This window comes from Pituophis catenifer, unplaced genomic scaffold, assembly GCF_029215685.1.
Source record: "Pituophis catenifer annectens isolate HBS135680 unplaced genomic scaffold, rPitCat1.0.hap2 SCAF_9, whole genome shotgun sequence".
NCBI classification, from domain to species: Eukaryota; Metazoa; Chordata; class Lepidosauria; order Squamata; family Colubridae; genus Pituophis; species Pituophis catenifer.
In genome coordinates, this window is record NW_027256889.1 from 1,792,024 (window position 1) to 1,807,825 (window position 15,802).

Below are 15,802 nucleotides of genomic sequence, written 5' to 3' on the forward strand. Positions count from 1 at the left end.
ACTGGGAGTTCTAGTCCCACCTTAGGCATGACAGCTGGCTGGGTGACTTTGGGCCAATCACCAGGTGACTGGGAATTCTAATCCCGCCTTAGGGATGACAGCCGGCTGGCTGACTTTGGGCCAATCACCAGGAGGTGGTGAGTTCTAGACCTGCCTTAGGCAGGAAAGCCAGCTGGATGACTCTGGGCCTGTCCCTTCCCCCAGCCCAACCTACCTCCCAGGGATGTTGTGGTGGGGAAAACAGAAGGATGAAGGAGGATTATTATGTATGCTTGCTGACTTGAGTTCAAGTAATAAAGGCAGGATAAAAATCAAATAAACAAATAAACAAAAGGGCATTTCAAATTCTGGTTTTCTTTCTCCTCTACCTTTGCATCTCATCTCACAAGAAATACCGAAAAGCAAAAACAAGATGCAAATATAAATCAGCGCATGAAATTATTGGTTCTTTTCTTAAGTTTTCCTTCTGAGTTTTGCTTCTAGCTCTAAAACTATGTATTAAAAGGGCGACTAACAACCCCCATTCTTTTGTTTGCATGATACATTTTTTAAATTGGTGTTTTTCAAGCTTGGCAACTTTCAGCTGTGTGGACTTCAACTCCCAGAATTCCCCAGCCAGCCAAGGAGAATTCTGGGAGTTGAAGTCCACACAGCTGAAAGTTGCCACTCCAGAAAGAAAGCTCACCTAAGATTGAGCGTTCCTACCTGAGTAAAAATAGCTAAACTGCTGAGGAGGAAACGGATCACGTGGAAACCATCCAAAGTCACTTAGGAAAGGAGGGCCAGGCAGAAAAAATACAATAAATAAACAAGCCACCTTCCTGAGCAAAATGCAAACACTTCCAACTGACTGTGTAACACATCGATGCTAGCCTTACTCTCTGTGTGTAAAAGCAACCACTCTCCTGGATCACACCTGAATTTGCAGTTTAGGGCAGCAGGTTTTTTTAAATCTCTGACAGGAAGGAGAACCACAAACTTACGACCACAAACTGAGCCCCAAATTTCTGTTGTTAAAGTGACACATTTGTTAAGTGAGTTCTGCCCCATTTTACGACCTTCCTTGCCACTGTTGTTAAGCGAATCACTCCGGCCGTTAAGTTAGCAACCCGGTTGTTAAGTCAATCTGGCCTCCCCGTGGACTTTGCTGGCGGGAAAGTCACCAAAGGGGAATCCCGTGACCGTGAGGACACAGCAACGGTCGTAAGTATGAGTCAGTTGCCAAGCGTCTGAATTTTGATCATGGGGTTGCTACAAAGGTCGAACGTGCAAAAAATGGTCACGAGTCCCCTTTTTTTCCCCAGCGCCGTTAACTTTGCACGGTCACTAAATGACCTGTTGTAAGTCGAGGACTACCTACAAAAGCAAATACACCTTGGCCAACCAGGAGCCTTGGTAGTACAGTGGTTTAATGCACCCTGTTATTAACACAGCTGCCTGCAATTTCTGCAGGTTCGAATCTCGCCAGGCTCAAGGTTGACTCAGCCTTCCATCCTTTCTAAGGTAGGTGAAATGAGGAGCCAGTTTGTGGGGGCAATAAGCTGACTTGGTATAAAATATACAAAAGGATGAAGGCTATTGCTTAACGCACTGTAAGCCGCCCTGAGTCTCCGGAGAAGGGCAGCATATAAATCAAATAAAAAATAAAAAATAAACCAACGTCACAACCAGGGGTTCAGACCGGTTCGCAAGAACCGGTAGTAAAACCGGCGGGAGGCTCCGCCCACTGCCCCGGACGTCATCAGAAGTGATCTGCGCATGTGCGCGCGCAGAAGAGAGAGAGAGAGCACACGCGTGTGCGGGCACGATGCAAACCGGTAGTAAAGGAAAGTAGAAGCCACCCCTGGTCACAACCCCGACTTGCTCCAAAACACACAAGAACCGACACATGGGGTGCGATAGAGGCAACCCTTCCGAGCTGTTCAACGTTTGGTCTTCTGGTGGGACTTTCAACGAGTCGATCGAGCGACCGAGAGCCACGAAGGAGAAGCAGAGACGCGCGAGTAGAAATAGGGGAGGGCGCAGGCGGGCCGACGGTTGAAAAACAGGAACTTTCCTCGAATTAATTGCCTTCTCGACAACATGTCCCGGCGCTCCCCGTTTTCTGAATGAAGGTTAAATTAACATTCCCCTCCCATCAAATCTTCTCGAAAATCTAATATTTTTCATGCTCCCGGATCTCAATCATCGCATCGACATTTTTCTTCAGAGTCCCACTGATTCCTGGAACCTATGTTTCTTCTTTTCCCAGCCCCATGGAGTTTTAGATGGCCCATTTTTCAGCTTTCTTGGGTTCCTCTTTCTCCTCGGATGTTATCTTCTTGACGTTCCAACCTTTGGAGAGATCTCCAAGCGTCTTGGATCCACTTTACTCAGCCACCCAGGTCTAGTTTGCCCAAAAAATGTCACCGACCAACCGTCTCAACCTTTACAAATTCCAGAAATGAACTGCTTGTGGTGAAAAGACTTAAGTTCTCACCACCATTGAGATCCTATCCAAGGAGACCTCCACAAAAGAACCTCAAAATTCTAAGAACCTCAGAACTTCACAAAGTTTTTTTTTTTAGTTTCCAGCATACTTCTGCCCCAAAAGGTTGGGTATATTGGAGACCCTTGGACCTAGAAATGACTTGAACAAGTTCTAGGGTCCTCTGGAAGTCCACCAAAGCTCACATCTTCTAGGAAGTCCCTAAGGTGCTTTTTCAAGAGGCAACCAGACTTTTTCTGGTTTTTCTTTCAAGACGTTTCGCTTCTCATCCAAGAAGCTTTCTTCAGCTCTTGAAAGAAAAGTTTTGGGACAACCATGACCTGAATCAGGGGTCTCCAACCTTGGCAACTTTAAGACTTGTGGACTTCAACTCCCAGAGTTCCTCAGCCAGCTTTGAAGTCCACAAGACTTAAAGTTGCCCAGGTTGGAGACCCCTGACCTGGATGACTGAGAATCTCCATAGACATCTTCTAGGAAGACACTCAAATCAGATGGGAAGCCCTGAAGCCTTCTGCTGATGGGCCCAGGGAGATCTTCAAAAGATGGTTCCTCCATACCACAAACACATACAAGGCGGGGAACGTGGGAGTTTGCCGTGCCCCAGAAGGCCCTGCCCTGAGGGCTCCATCCCAGCGCCAGAGAGGCCCCTTACCTGCACCATCTCCTACCCCTTGCCCGCTTCCAGCGCCACCACATAGCCGATCTCTGGCTTCTCCTGGGCTTCCCGAGCAGACCAAGCCGGACTTTGTACTTCCTGATCCTCCCACGGTCTGCTTCCACCATCCCTCCCTCCCTCTAAGCTTCTCTTTTGGGTACAGGCTGTTCCGTTTCTGTGCCCTGGCACTGTGCCCATCAACCTGCGGCTCTGTTTTGCAGACAGGAGGCAACAGGATGCCATGTGGCATAGTGGTTATCTTCCCCGCCTCCCAAACAAAAGGGCTCACCAAAGTGGCATGGCCTGTAGCCGACCCCAACCGCGGGGTCATCAGGCCAGCCGGGCTGGCGCCAAACGGGGCTGGCCTCATGCCAGCCTCCTGTGCCAACCTGCGAACAGGTGTGTTGTACGTGGCAGCCATAAACAGGCACCACGTGGCTGCAGGTAGTCCTCAATTTACGACCGCAAGGGAGCCCCACATTTCTGTGGCTCAGCCAGACAGTTAAGGGAGTTTGCTCCATGTTACGACCGTTCTCGTCACAGGGTCGTTAAGTGAGTCACTGCAGTTGTTAAGTGAGTGACATGGATGTTAAGTGAATCTGGCTTCCCCGTTGACTTCCCTTGTCAAGAAGTTGCCAATGGAGATCACGTGATCCCGGGACTGTCATAAACTTTATCAGTTGCAAATCCTCTGCATTTTGATCACGTGACCCTGGAGATGTAAGTGTGGAAAACGCTCCTAAATCTCTTTTCGTCCAGTGCCGTTGTAACTCTGAACGGTCACTAAAGGAACGGTTGTATGTCGAGGACTGCTTGTACTGGGTGGGCAAACTGAGAAGGCCGGTTTGAATTCTAACGCAAAGCAGCGGGAAAGGAAATTTGGGGGGGAAGAGGGGGGCCCCCTCTTATCTCCCTCCAACCCTGCAGAATGTGTAATTTCACGGCTCTGATACGACTTAAGGTTTATTTGGAGAAAGGAAGATGAACAGAGTTGAAGGGGACCTTGTAGGTCATCTAGTCCAACCCCCCACCCAAGCAGGAGATCCTACACCATTTCTGACAGATGGCAGTCCAGTCTCTTCTTTAAAGTCTCCAATGATGAAGCGCCCACAACTTCTGAAGGCAACTTCTGTTCCATGGGTTGATTGTTCTCACTGTCAGGAAATTCCTCCTTTATTTCCAGGTTGAATCTCTCCTTGGTCAGTTTCCATCCATTCTTCCTTCTCTGGCCTTCAGGTGCCTTGGAAAATAGCTTGACCCCCTTCCTCCTCTCTGTGGCAGCCCCTCAAATACTGGAAGATGCTATCACATCTCCCCTGGTCCTTCTCTTCACTGGACTAGCCAGGCCCAGTTCCTGCAACTGTTCATCGTATGTTTTAGCTTCCAGTCCAGTGATGGGTTTCAAATTTTTTTACTACCGGTTCTGTGGGTGTGGCTTGGTGGGCGTGGCATGGCTTGGTGGGTGTGGCTTGGTGGTGTGGCAGGGGAAAGATACTGCAAAATCTCCATTTCCTCCCAATCAGCTGGGACTCGGGAGGCAGAGAATAGATGGGGGCGGGGCCAGTCAGAATTTTTACTACCGGTTCTCCGAACTACTCAAAATTTCCGCTACCGGTTCGCCAGAACTGGTCAGAACCTGATGAAACCCACCTCTGCTCCAGTCCCCTAATCATCCTGGAAGTAAAATGTTTTGCTTGGGATGCCTAAATTCTGAGTGAGATTCCACGCAAGCACATATATGCAGTTAGTCCTCTACTTACAACATTTCGTTTAGTGACGGTTCAAAGTTACAACGGCACTGAAAAACGTGACTGAGGACCGTTTTCCAAAGTGATGCTCTTTGCTGCATCCCTATGACAGGTGTGATCAAAATTCATTTGGTTGGCAACCAACTCACATTTATGACAATCGCAGTGTCCCGGGATTATGTGATCCCCTTTTATGACCTTCTGACCAGCAAAGTCAAGGGGGGGGGGGGAAGCCAGATTTGCTTAACGACTGTGCAATGCATTTAACAATGGCAATGATTCGCTTAACAACGGTGGCGGTTTGATGAACTCGGGAGCAAGCGTTGCTTCATATCACGCATAATCCCAAGACGTCTGACTTATGAACAGTCAGTTGTACAACACATACAGTCCTCGACGTACAACAGTTCATTTAGCGACCATTTGAAGTTCCAACGGCACTGAAAAAAGCGACTTATGGCCATTTTTCACACTTACGACCGTTGCAGCCTCCTGAAGGTCACGTGATCAAAATTCAGATGGCTTGGCAACTGACTCGTATTTATGACGGTCTCACGTGCTCAACCTTCTGGCAAGCCAAGCCAACGGGGAAGCCAGATTCACTTAACAACCGTACTCCTAATTTAACCACCGCAGTGATTTGCTGCAACATCCCTGGCGAGAAAAAGTCATAAACCGGAGCAAAACTCACTTAACAAATGATTCCCTTAGCAACAGAAATGCTGGGCTCCGTAATGTCGAGGACTATCTGTACATCAACACGTGCCTGGGAATGCAGCATTCCTGGAAGCTCAATTTTCGTTTGCACCCACGCTCCTTTCAAGTTTCTAGTCCTTAAGGTTGTTCCAAAAAAAAAAAAAAACAACCCCACAGGTTGGAGAGACCGTGGGCAGGGATCCACATGAGAGTCCCTGTCCTGGAAGCTGTTTACAAGTATTTTCTTCCTTTCTTTCTTGGTTCTAATTTTAGTCCTCCAAAGAGAAGATCTCCTGAAGAGGAACAAAGCTGCAGTGGCAGAGAAGCCACGGGGGACCGAGCGGCTGAGCGCACGATCTCGGAGCTTGGCTCCGTCCCCTTTGCGGCTGCCACCCACCCACCTCTTTCTCTCCGACTTTCGGGTGCCCTACGGTGGGTGAGGACCCTAACTTTTTTCGGGGACATGTTCCGCACGCAACCAGAGCCCTCCTTCGTCAGCGGCTGGCGACGCCAAAGCTCGCACGCATCTTCAAAGCCTTCGTAGCATCTCTGACGTCAATGTGCTTCCTCCACTGAGGATATCTGAGTTTCGCACACGCTGCGTGTTACCAACGGGTGCAGGGGCACACCGCTGCCCCGATTAGCACAAAACTGCAAAAGGGGGCGGGGGGGAAGAGAGAGAGAGAGAGAAGGGAGTGGGCGGGCAGAAAAAGCTCTGCTGGCATGCCAACAGCCCCCCCTTCCTCCATTGCCACTGCAGACAGCCCCCTCCTCAATTGTTCCCTCCAGATGACTTCCTTCTTTCAACTAGGACAGTCGGCGAATGCTAAGATGAGGCTGCATCTCCCGGGAGGCAACGACAGGATGGGGAGATTTCAAATGAAAATCGTTCTTTGCACAAGTCTATGGAAGCAGGAGGTTTCCACCCCACATTTCCCTCTGGGGCAACAACGGGGGGGGGGGGGGGCACCGGGCATGTCGTCCTGGAAAACAGCCGGAGGAAGAGGAGCAGTTTGCTCGGCTGAGAGGTTTCACACGACACTCCTAACCTGGGTCAGGAAGGCACAGCAGCCGTCTTCCTGCAGCAAACTGCGCTCGGATAAAGGGCCTTTTGTTTCAATGGGCAGTTGGCACTCTTCCCACCACCCACTGCCCCACAAAGACAGGGAGTGAAACTGGACAATGCGTTGTTCTAACGACCCTGGGCTCCTTCTGTACGTTTGGTCAATTAATCGTTTCATTAATAACTTCACCGAAACATGGACAAACTGAGGCTTAGCAATATATCCAGATCCCCACTTTTTTTTTTTTTTTAATTTGATTTATATGCCGCCCTTCTCCGGAGACTCAGGGTGGCTTACAATGTGCTCAGCAATAGCCTTCATACTTTTGTATATTTTATACAAAGTCAGCTTATTGCCCCCCACAATCTGGGTCCTCATTTCACCTACCTTAGAAAGGATGGAAGGCTGAGTCAACCTTGAGCCTGGCGAGATTCGAACCTGCAGCAATTGCAGGCAGCTGGTCTTAATAACAGGGTGCTTTAGACCACTGTACTACCAAGGCTCTAGAGGGTTGGTGTGTTTTGCCACCCTTGCTAGGTATTTATTTTAACTTTTGTTTTAAATTATCAGGATTCAAATGCCCAACAGAGCTGATGTATCCTGGCATCCTTGCTATTTATTTAAATTTTTAAGGACTGGAGCGTCCCAGAGGGTTGGTCTGTCCCGCCACCCTTGCTATGTATTTATTTGAAGTTTAATTTTTAAGGACTGGAGGATCCAGAGGGCAGGTGTTGTCCTGCCATCCTGCAGGACGCAAAGCGATGCCACGGACTCTGGGTCAGCCAGCCCTCAGCCCTCACACCGTGCCAGGAACATCCCCCTTTGCCAAACCTGGCCGGATTTGCAATCCCCCAGTCCAAACTGACCTGCGTGTGAGAGGAAGGAAAACTCTGTGCATGCTTAGGGGCACTCTCCCCACCGGCAGAGAACTGGGAGGGGGCTTGCCCAGAGCGCCCTCCAAGGGTTTCCAAAGATTTTACACAGAATAACAGAGTTGGAAAAGGACCCTGTAGGACATCTAGTCCAACCCACTGTGGAAACAATTTGGGAGAAACACTCCCCGGAGAACCCAAATCAAGCTCAGTCGTGTGTGTGTGTGTGTGTGTGTGCTTGTGTGTGTGTGTGTGTGTGTGTGCGTGTGTGACATGCCCCCTCCCCTTTCTAAAATAGGGTCCCCATCCAAGCTGATGTGGAAAGCTGGTCTGTGCTGGGTTTCGTTGAGCCTGATCATGCTGCAAAGCTTCACCGACTCCGTGGCCGTCCCCACCCACTCCCATCTGAGTGTGTGTGTGTGTGTGTGTGTGTGTGTGTGTGTGTGTGTCTGTGTGTGCATGTGTCATCTCTCTTCTCCCGCCCACTCCAAAGCAGGAACCCTGCTGCACGTGCTCTTGGCAAAGCCTTTGGCTGTTCTGTCCACGTCAGTCCAGGACACAGTGTACTGGAAACAGGGACGGATGCCAACTGCTGCTCGGTCGTGGGAGGAGAGACAAGGGAAGGGAGGGGAGGGCAGAAGGGAAGGAAAGGAGGAGGAGGAGGAGGTGGAGAGTTTCATTCATTACAGGGAGAAAGAGAGAGAGAGAGAGAGAGAGTGCATGTGTGTCTCTTTCTCGTACAACTTTTGGGCATCACTCCTAAAACAAACAGGGACAGGGTCTCCTGCTTGGGCAGAGGGTTGGACTAGATGACCTAAAAGGTCCTTTTCCAACTCTGTTATTCTGTGTAAAATCTTTGGAACACCTTGAGGGTGCTCTGGGCAGCTGCTGTGGCCCCCTCCCGGTTCCCAGAGCGCCCCCTCCCCAATGAACCGTATTCAACCACTTGCAGAACAAGCAAAAGGATTCCAAATGCATTCAAAAATCGTCTGCGGCAAATTTTGCACCCCGCGTCACGGCACCCCCCCCCCAGTCCATCTTGGCGGGGGGGAGGCTTAGGTGCCCTTCAAAGCCAAATCTCTCAAAATCCCCCCCACACACACACACACCTCGTTCCCGACACCCACACAAAGCCTCTTCCCTCTGGTTTGGGTGGGAACGCAATGTTCTTGGCAAGCCAGCCGGCTCCACGCCCTACGGCTTTACATCTGGAGAGCCCTGTTTGTGTACAGAAGGGAGGGGTACGCCACCTTTTACCTGAACGCACACTGGGGTTTGGGTGTGTGTGTGTGTATGTGTATGTGTGGGGCAGGCAACCGGGTAAGGCTGCCAAAGGAAAGGAAAGCGAACGGCAGCGCCTGCTTTGAGTCTGTTTGCTGGGATGTTAAATCGGGACATCGAGGCACGGAGCGGTAGAGACAACCGGCTGGCCAGAGTTGGCTGCATTATGGGGGGCTCAGGGTTTCCCCCCCACCCCCATTCCGGAGACTGAAAAATGTTGGCAAACGAAGAGACCCTTATGAATTTTTGCAGCCGTTTCTGGATTGTGTCTGCTTTTAGGGAGCAATTCCTTAAAAATGGATGATTGCTTTCCCCAGGTAAGTGTTTTTCAAACTCGGCAACTTTTAAGATCGGTGGACTTCGACTCCCAGAATTCCCCAGCCAGCTTTGGCGAAGAGGGCTTTGCTGGGTGGGGATTGCTGGGAGTTGAAGTCCACCGATCTTAAAAGTTGCCGGGTTTGAGAAGCGTGGTGCCAGATTATGGGAACCGCTGCAGCCCCATTTACAAATTCAACTCACTAATGCTGGCACGAAGAGCTTTTCCCCTTCTCCTATCGTGCATGATTTTGGATGGAAATTCGATTTTATCCTCAGCACAGGAGTCGTTATGATAGAATCAAGCGTGGGCCGTCTCCTTGCGGTGACCGAGAGAAAAGCAAATTGGCCCCTAGAAAGCACAATACAGATAGTCCTTGATTTACGGCCATTCATTTAGGGACCCAAATTTACAAAGGCACTGAAAAAAGTGACTTACGACAGTTTTTGTAACAACCTATATAATCGTGGGATCAAAATTCGGATGCTTGGCAATTGGTTCATATTTATGACGGTCGCAGTATCGCAGGGTCACGCGATCCCCTTTTGCGGCCTTCTGACAAGCAAAGTCAAGGGGGAAGCCAGATTCACTTAACAACTGGGTGTCTAGCTTAATAACTGTGGTGATTCACTTTAGAACGGTGGCAAGAAAAGTCGTAAAACGGGACAAAACTCACTGAACAAGTGTCTTGCTTCGCAACGGTGATTTGGGGCTCAATTGTGGTCATAAGTCAAGGATTCCCAGTAGGAGACATGATCACACAATCCCGACCCGTGGATCCCCTCTGCTGGGCTGGGCTGAGAATCTGGACTCGTCCGGTACGCAGATATTTTGGGAAGCCAGGCCAGCCCTTTGGACAGTTGTTTCGGCACATCAACGCTAAGGGATCCGGCTTCAGAAAGTTGATGGGCACAACTTTGGGGGTTCGACAGGTGTTGCGCATCGACGTGGGGGTAACCGTCGCACGCCATCAGCTCTTCTAACAGAGTTCTCTGCAGAGCAACAGATGCAGCCAGCGTGGGGTCTGTGTCTGGTGTATTTTCTTCCCGGCTGCGAAATCAGCCTGAAATGCCCTCTCTTTCTCTGCAGGCAGGCGCTCATCCAACTGGGTCAGAGGGCTGGCGGGTGGCGGGAGGAAGGCACCCTGGTTGAGTCACCCGGACTGGCTTCCCAGGACAGAAGCGGTCCCTTTCTCTAGTCCCTTTCTGAAACTCTGCAGGACACTGGAAGGGGGAAGCCTGGGGCTTCTTGGGTGGTCTTGAGGTGGTGGGGGGCTACAGCGCCCCCACCCACCCCATGGAGGCAAATGGCCGGCAAGGCAGACCTTCCTTGGCGCTCTTCCATGGCCTGTTCCCAGGCTGAGCCAGGGGAGGAAGCCAAGAACATACACAGCGTGTGAATCGGCAGAAGGAGCCGGAGCAGAATTCCCCTGCAGCCCACCGAGAAACAGGCGTCCTGGTGGGCGTTGCCAGGATCAGGAGATGCCAGGCCTGCCTGGCGTAGCCACTTCACCCACTGGCCTATAATACCCAGCTCAGTTGCGATTCCTGAAGGAGGACCCAGCAATGAACACACGAGGCACGGGGCTACGGAGGCTATGGAGAGCAGCGCTTCTCAAATGTGGCCACTGGAAGACGGGTGGACTTCAGCACCCAGAATTCCCCAGCCAGCGTCCACGTAAACCTGAAAATAGGTGGACTTCAACTCCCAGAATTCCCCAGCCAGCATGCTAATGAAGTTGAAGACGGGTGGACTTCAACTCCCAGAATTCCCAGCTAGCGTGCAAGTGAACTTGAAAATAGATGGGACTTCAATTCCCAGAATTCCCCAGCCAGCATGCTAATGAAGTTGAAGACGGGTGGACTTCAACTCCCAGAATTCCCCAGCTAGCGTGCAAGTGAACTTGAAAATAGATGGGACTTCAATTCCCAGAATTCCCCAGCCAGCATGCTAATGAAGTTGAAGACGGGTGGACTTCAACTCCCAGAATTCCCCAGCTAGCGTGCAAGTGAACTTGAAAATAGATGGGACTTCAATTCCCAGAATTCCCCAGCCAGCATGCTAATGGGGAATTCTGGGAAGTCCACACATTTAAGTGTCCCAAGTTTGAGCAACGCTACCCTAAATTGGGGAGGAAGTCTAAGAAGAGCCCTGGGTTGGACCAGAGCCCCCATCTTTCCCAAGCCATGCTGGAAGGGGATGATGGAAACCATAGTCCAGACCAGCCCCCCCCACTAGAATAGAGAACCAATGCTATTCCTCCATTCTATGCTCGGGGAGCCTGGGATATTTCCCCCGCACCTTCCACCCCATCCCTCTTTGCAAAAACTCCCATTTGGAAACAGCCCCAGTTTAAACATCCCGAAGAAAGCGTTTCCGAATATGGATGCTAAAACCTTGGTTGACCTTCCAACGGGCCGGAGGTGGAAGGGAAAAGCAAACCAGCAAGCCAGGCAATGCATTTCCCACCCACCCCCCTCCCAAGCCCCCCCCCCCCCCGCTGCTGAATTTCCCGAGAAACAGAGATGCAGGCTCAGCAGTCAAGAGTTAGGGGGAGGGAGAAATATTTGAGGAGGGGTCTCCCGGATAGGAAGAGGGCCTCCCCCAAGTGCTGGCTGGCAGCCCTGTCTGTGACGTCTCTGCAGAATGCCAGGTTGGGGAGTCCCTAGCCCACCGCCTGGAAGACCCCCGTGGCACTGCATTTGCAACAGCCCAGCTGATTGTGGGTGGTACGTTTCGGGGCTGCCTGCTTTGGGGATCCCTGCCCTCATGCCACCCACCCTGGCAAGGCTGGCTGCCGTGCCACCAGCCTGGGCTTGCTGCCTGCACCGCCATGCCCTCTGGATCCCGGAGAGGCCCGAGCCGTTCCCTTGCCCTCCCCCTGCCTATCCCCCCCCACCCCCCCGCACTGCTTGGACGGCAGCCCAGAGGCCCCTTGCTCAGGCCGGGCCTACGTGAGCCGAGCGACGGGCGGGGGGACGGGGCAGGCCGCGAGCAGCCAACCAGCGGCCGGCCTCTTTCCTGTTTGCTTGCTAATTTCGGTTGGGAACACGGCGCAGCCATTGGACGCCCGGCTGCAACGCAAAGCCCTGGGCCCTGTGCCAACTGGGCCGGCACAGGGCTGCTGCTAAGGCTGGGGGGGGGGCTGGAGGAGAGGCAGGAGGGGCAGATACCCTCCCCCCAAAGCTTGGGAAACTGAGGCAGGGAAAGGAGGCAGGCGGAGGCTGAGAGTGCAGCCTCCCTTTCCCTTCGCCCCGCATTCAAATCCGCTTCCCCCCACCTCCCCACTTGTTCAAATGCACCGTGCAACTTTGGGTTCCCTCGAGGTTGCCAGCATCTCGGCTGCTGCTGCTCCTTCGTTTTTAGCCTCCTCGCCCACATCGGAGCTGGTTCCCCTTCTCCCACCTGGCAGACGAAAAGACCCCCTCCCCAAAATACTCGGATTAGTCACCGGTGGGTGACTGAGCCGGAGGCAATGATATCACATACAGCAGGCGGAAGACGGTGCCAGCATTAAAAAGGGGTTTCATGCCAAAGAGAGCGGAGAGAAGGAGGAGCTGGCAATGCCTGACCCGCCTTTTGGAGCCGCCCCGATCCTAACGACACAGGGAGTCTTCGATTTACGACCACAATGGGGCCCCACGTTCATGCCGCTGAGTGAGACGCGTGTTAAGCGAGCTTTGCCTTCCTTGCCACAGTTGTTTAAAGTAAATCGCAGCAGGTGTTCTGCTAGGAACGCCGTCGTTAAGCGAGACTGGTTTATACCATTGGGTTGGCTCGTCAGAAGGTCACAAAAGAGGACCCAGGGAAGCTGCGCCCGTCGTAAATAGGGGTCGGTTGCAAAGCGTCTGAGCTTTGATTACGTGATCAGAGGGATGCTGCAACGGTCGTAAATCTGAAACACGGTCGTAAGTCACTTATTTCCCAGAGATGTTGTCACTTCAAACGGTCCCTGAACGAACCGTCGTAAGTTTGAGGACCAGCTCATTAATCCACTTATTATTATTTTTTCCCTGGGAGCTAATCTGGCCTTGCCAGCGCCACTGAATTGTGTACACGGCAGCGCTCGATTCGCAAGCGTGCAATTAAACAGGGGAAAACAGGGGGTGCCCTTTCTCCTCTCCTTAATCAGCCAGCAATTAGCAGAGGAAGTGCGGTGGGCGAATCGCTAAACAAGCTTGTGTCGTGCGCGCACACCTGGTGTCGGCAGTTGCGAGGTGTTTCACCTCCCGGTTTGGAGGGAGGCAGCTTTGGGGACCAGGCAAGGGTCTCTTGGGAAGCGTGCAGGGGCGCAAGGAAGCCTTTGGGGTGTCCAGTGATTCGCGGGTGCCATTTTGACTTTTTTGACCTCATCCCACAGATACCGCAAGGACTCATTTCGACTCCAAACTTGACCCACAAATCTGCCTTCTTCAGGGAGCATCCTCTTACAGCGTGTCTCAACCTTGTGAACTTTTAAGATGGGTGGACTTCAACTCCCAGAATTCCCCAGCCAGCCATCTTACACTTCATTAGCATACTGGCTGGGGAATTCTGGGAGTTGAAGTCCACCCACCTTATACACTGGACTCGACTTTTAAGCTCCCTTTATGCCTCTTCAGGGACTGTTCCCACCTTGCAAAAAAACATCATATTTTGGGAAATCTCGACCTAAGAACGAGCCAACGATACCTCAAGACGCTCCCAACATCCCTCTAACCCCAGAAATTGTATGGAAGGCCAATGACCTCTTCCATCGGAGAGGAACCCCAACATCTATTGAAGAAGTCCCCCAATGGTGTTGTCCATCACTGTTGGATTCCAAGACCCATAATCCCCCACCAGTGGGGAAAGGTTGCTCTACGCATAGAGCTGATGGTTTAGAACAGTGTTTCTCAACCTTGGAAGCTTGAAGATGGGTGGACTTCAACTCCCAGAATCCCCCAGCCAGCGCTGCTGGCTGGGGGATTCTGGGAGTTGAAGTCCACCCATCTTCAAGCTACCAAGGTTGAGAAACACTGGTTTAGAACATGGAGATGCCATCAACTTCATTGCAATTGCGGGACCACTCCATCGTTCTCGTTCCCCTCTCTGGCTGCTTTTTTTAAAAATCAGAATGCAAATTTCTCTTCTGAGGGGATAACCAAACAACAATTCTCAACTTCAGAAGACAACAGGTCCTTCCAAATTGGATATCCAGGAAGTCCTTGAGTTACGATCACAATTGAGCCCGACATTTCTGTTGTTGTTAAACGAGACATTTGTTTAAGTGAGTTTCGTTCGATTTTAGCGACCTTCCTTGGCACGGTCGTTAAGCGAATCACTCCAGCTAAGTTAGTCACACGGTTGTTAAATGAAACTGGCTTTGCCCTGTTGACTTTGCTGGTCAGGTGGTCACAAAAAGGGATCACGTGACACCCCCACCCCCGGGACACTGCAGACGTCATAAATAGGAGTCAGTTGGCAAGCATCTGAATTTTGATCCCATATAACCATGGGGGTGGTTGAAATGGTCGTTAAGTGTGAAAAAAAAGTCACTTTTCCCACTGCTGTTGTAACTTTGAATGGACACCAAATGGAACTTCTGTAAGTCAAGGACTACTTTTACAACTCCCAGTAACCAGAACGCTGGACAAAAATCGTGGTCGCTGGCCATCAAAACTCAAAGAGGCTTCAGGCCAATGAGGTGTCCAATCCGGAGGGTTTGCCAGCGCTGGCTGGGGGATTCTGGGAGTTGAAGTCCACCCATCTTCAAGCTTCCAAGGTTGAGAAATACTGATTAGTTAGAGCAGTGGTCTCCAACCTTGGCAACTTCTGGACTTCAACTCCCAGAGTTCCTCAGCCAGCCAAGGTCGTTTGCCAAAGTTGGAGACCCCTTGCTCTAACTACACTGGGAATTCTGGGAGTTGAAGTCCACAAGTCTTAAAGTTGCTAAGGTTGGAGACCCCTGACTTAGAGGGATGTGTGAACCAGAAAGGAATTTTTCTCAATTCGATAACACAATTGTTGTTATTTGGACCGAGAGGCTCTGGGGGAACTTTACACCCAAAAAGGAAAGAAAAAATAAATAAATTACAATGATGACTTTATGTGATCCCATAGGAACAGCCAAGCCTGGTCGAAATTCAGCAAAGTCATGACTTGGGAGTGATAAATGCACCCCAAAACGAGTGACGAAAGATGAAGGAATAGCCTGCAGTTCAACAACAATAAATGTGTATTTATTGCATTTCCAAAAGGTGTAGAAAAAAAATGTGCAGTACCTACCACCTCAAATCCATTACCCGGGAAAAAAATCTGGGGCACTGAACCTCTGGACCGATGCTTAAGCCAACAGAGAGAAATGAGCTACAGTAATGGAACATGTTCTTCGCTTCCAACTCAAAACTATTGATGCTCTGCAGATTATGATGCTCACTTTAAAAACCAGGAAGAGAATCTTTGACTCTATAATGGCCGAAAGGGCGGGGAGAGGAACGCAATCTTTCTTTTGACCCAAAATATTGTGTATTGTGTATAGGTGGGTGTGGGTGTCTTAAAAGCCAGCGTTCTTATGTGCCACTTGCTAATTCTGGGAGAAAAGCAGAGGCTGAATCTGAGGGGGCGTGTGCATGTGATGTCATAACAAGGGGCGGGGCTTCAGGTGCCTGATAGCAGCTGCCATCTTGACTTTTTTGACCCCTGCCCCACCAACATCCCTACT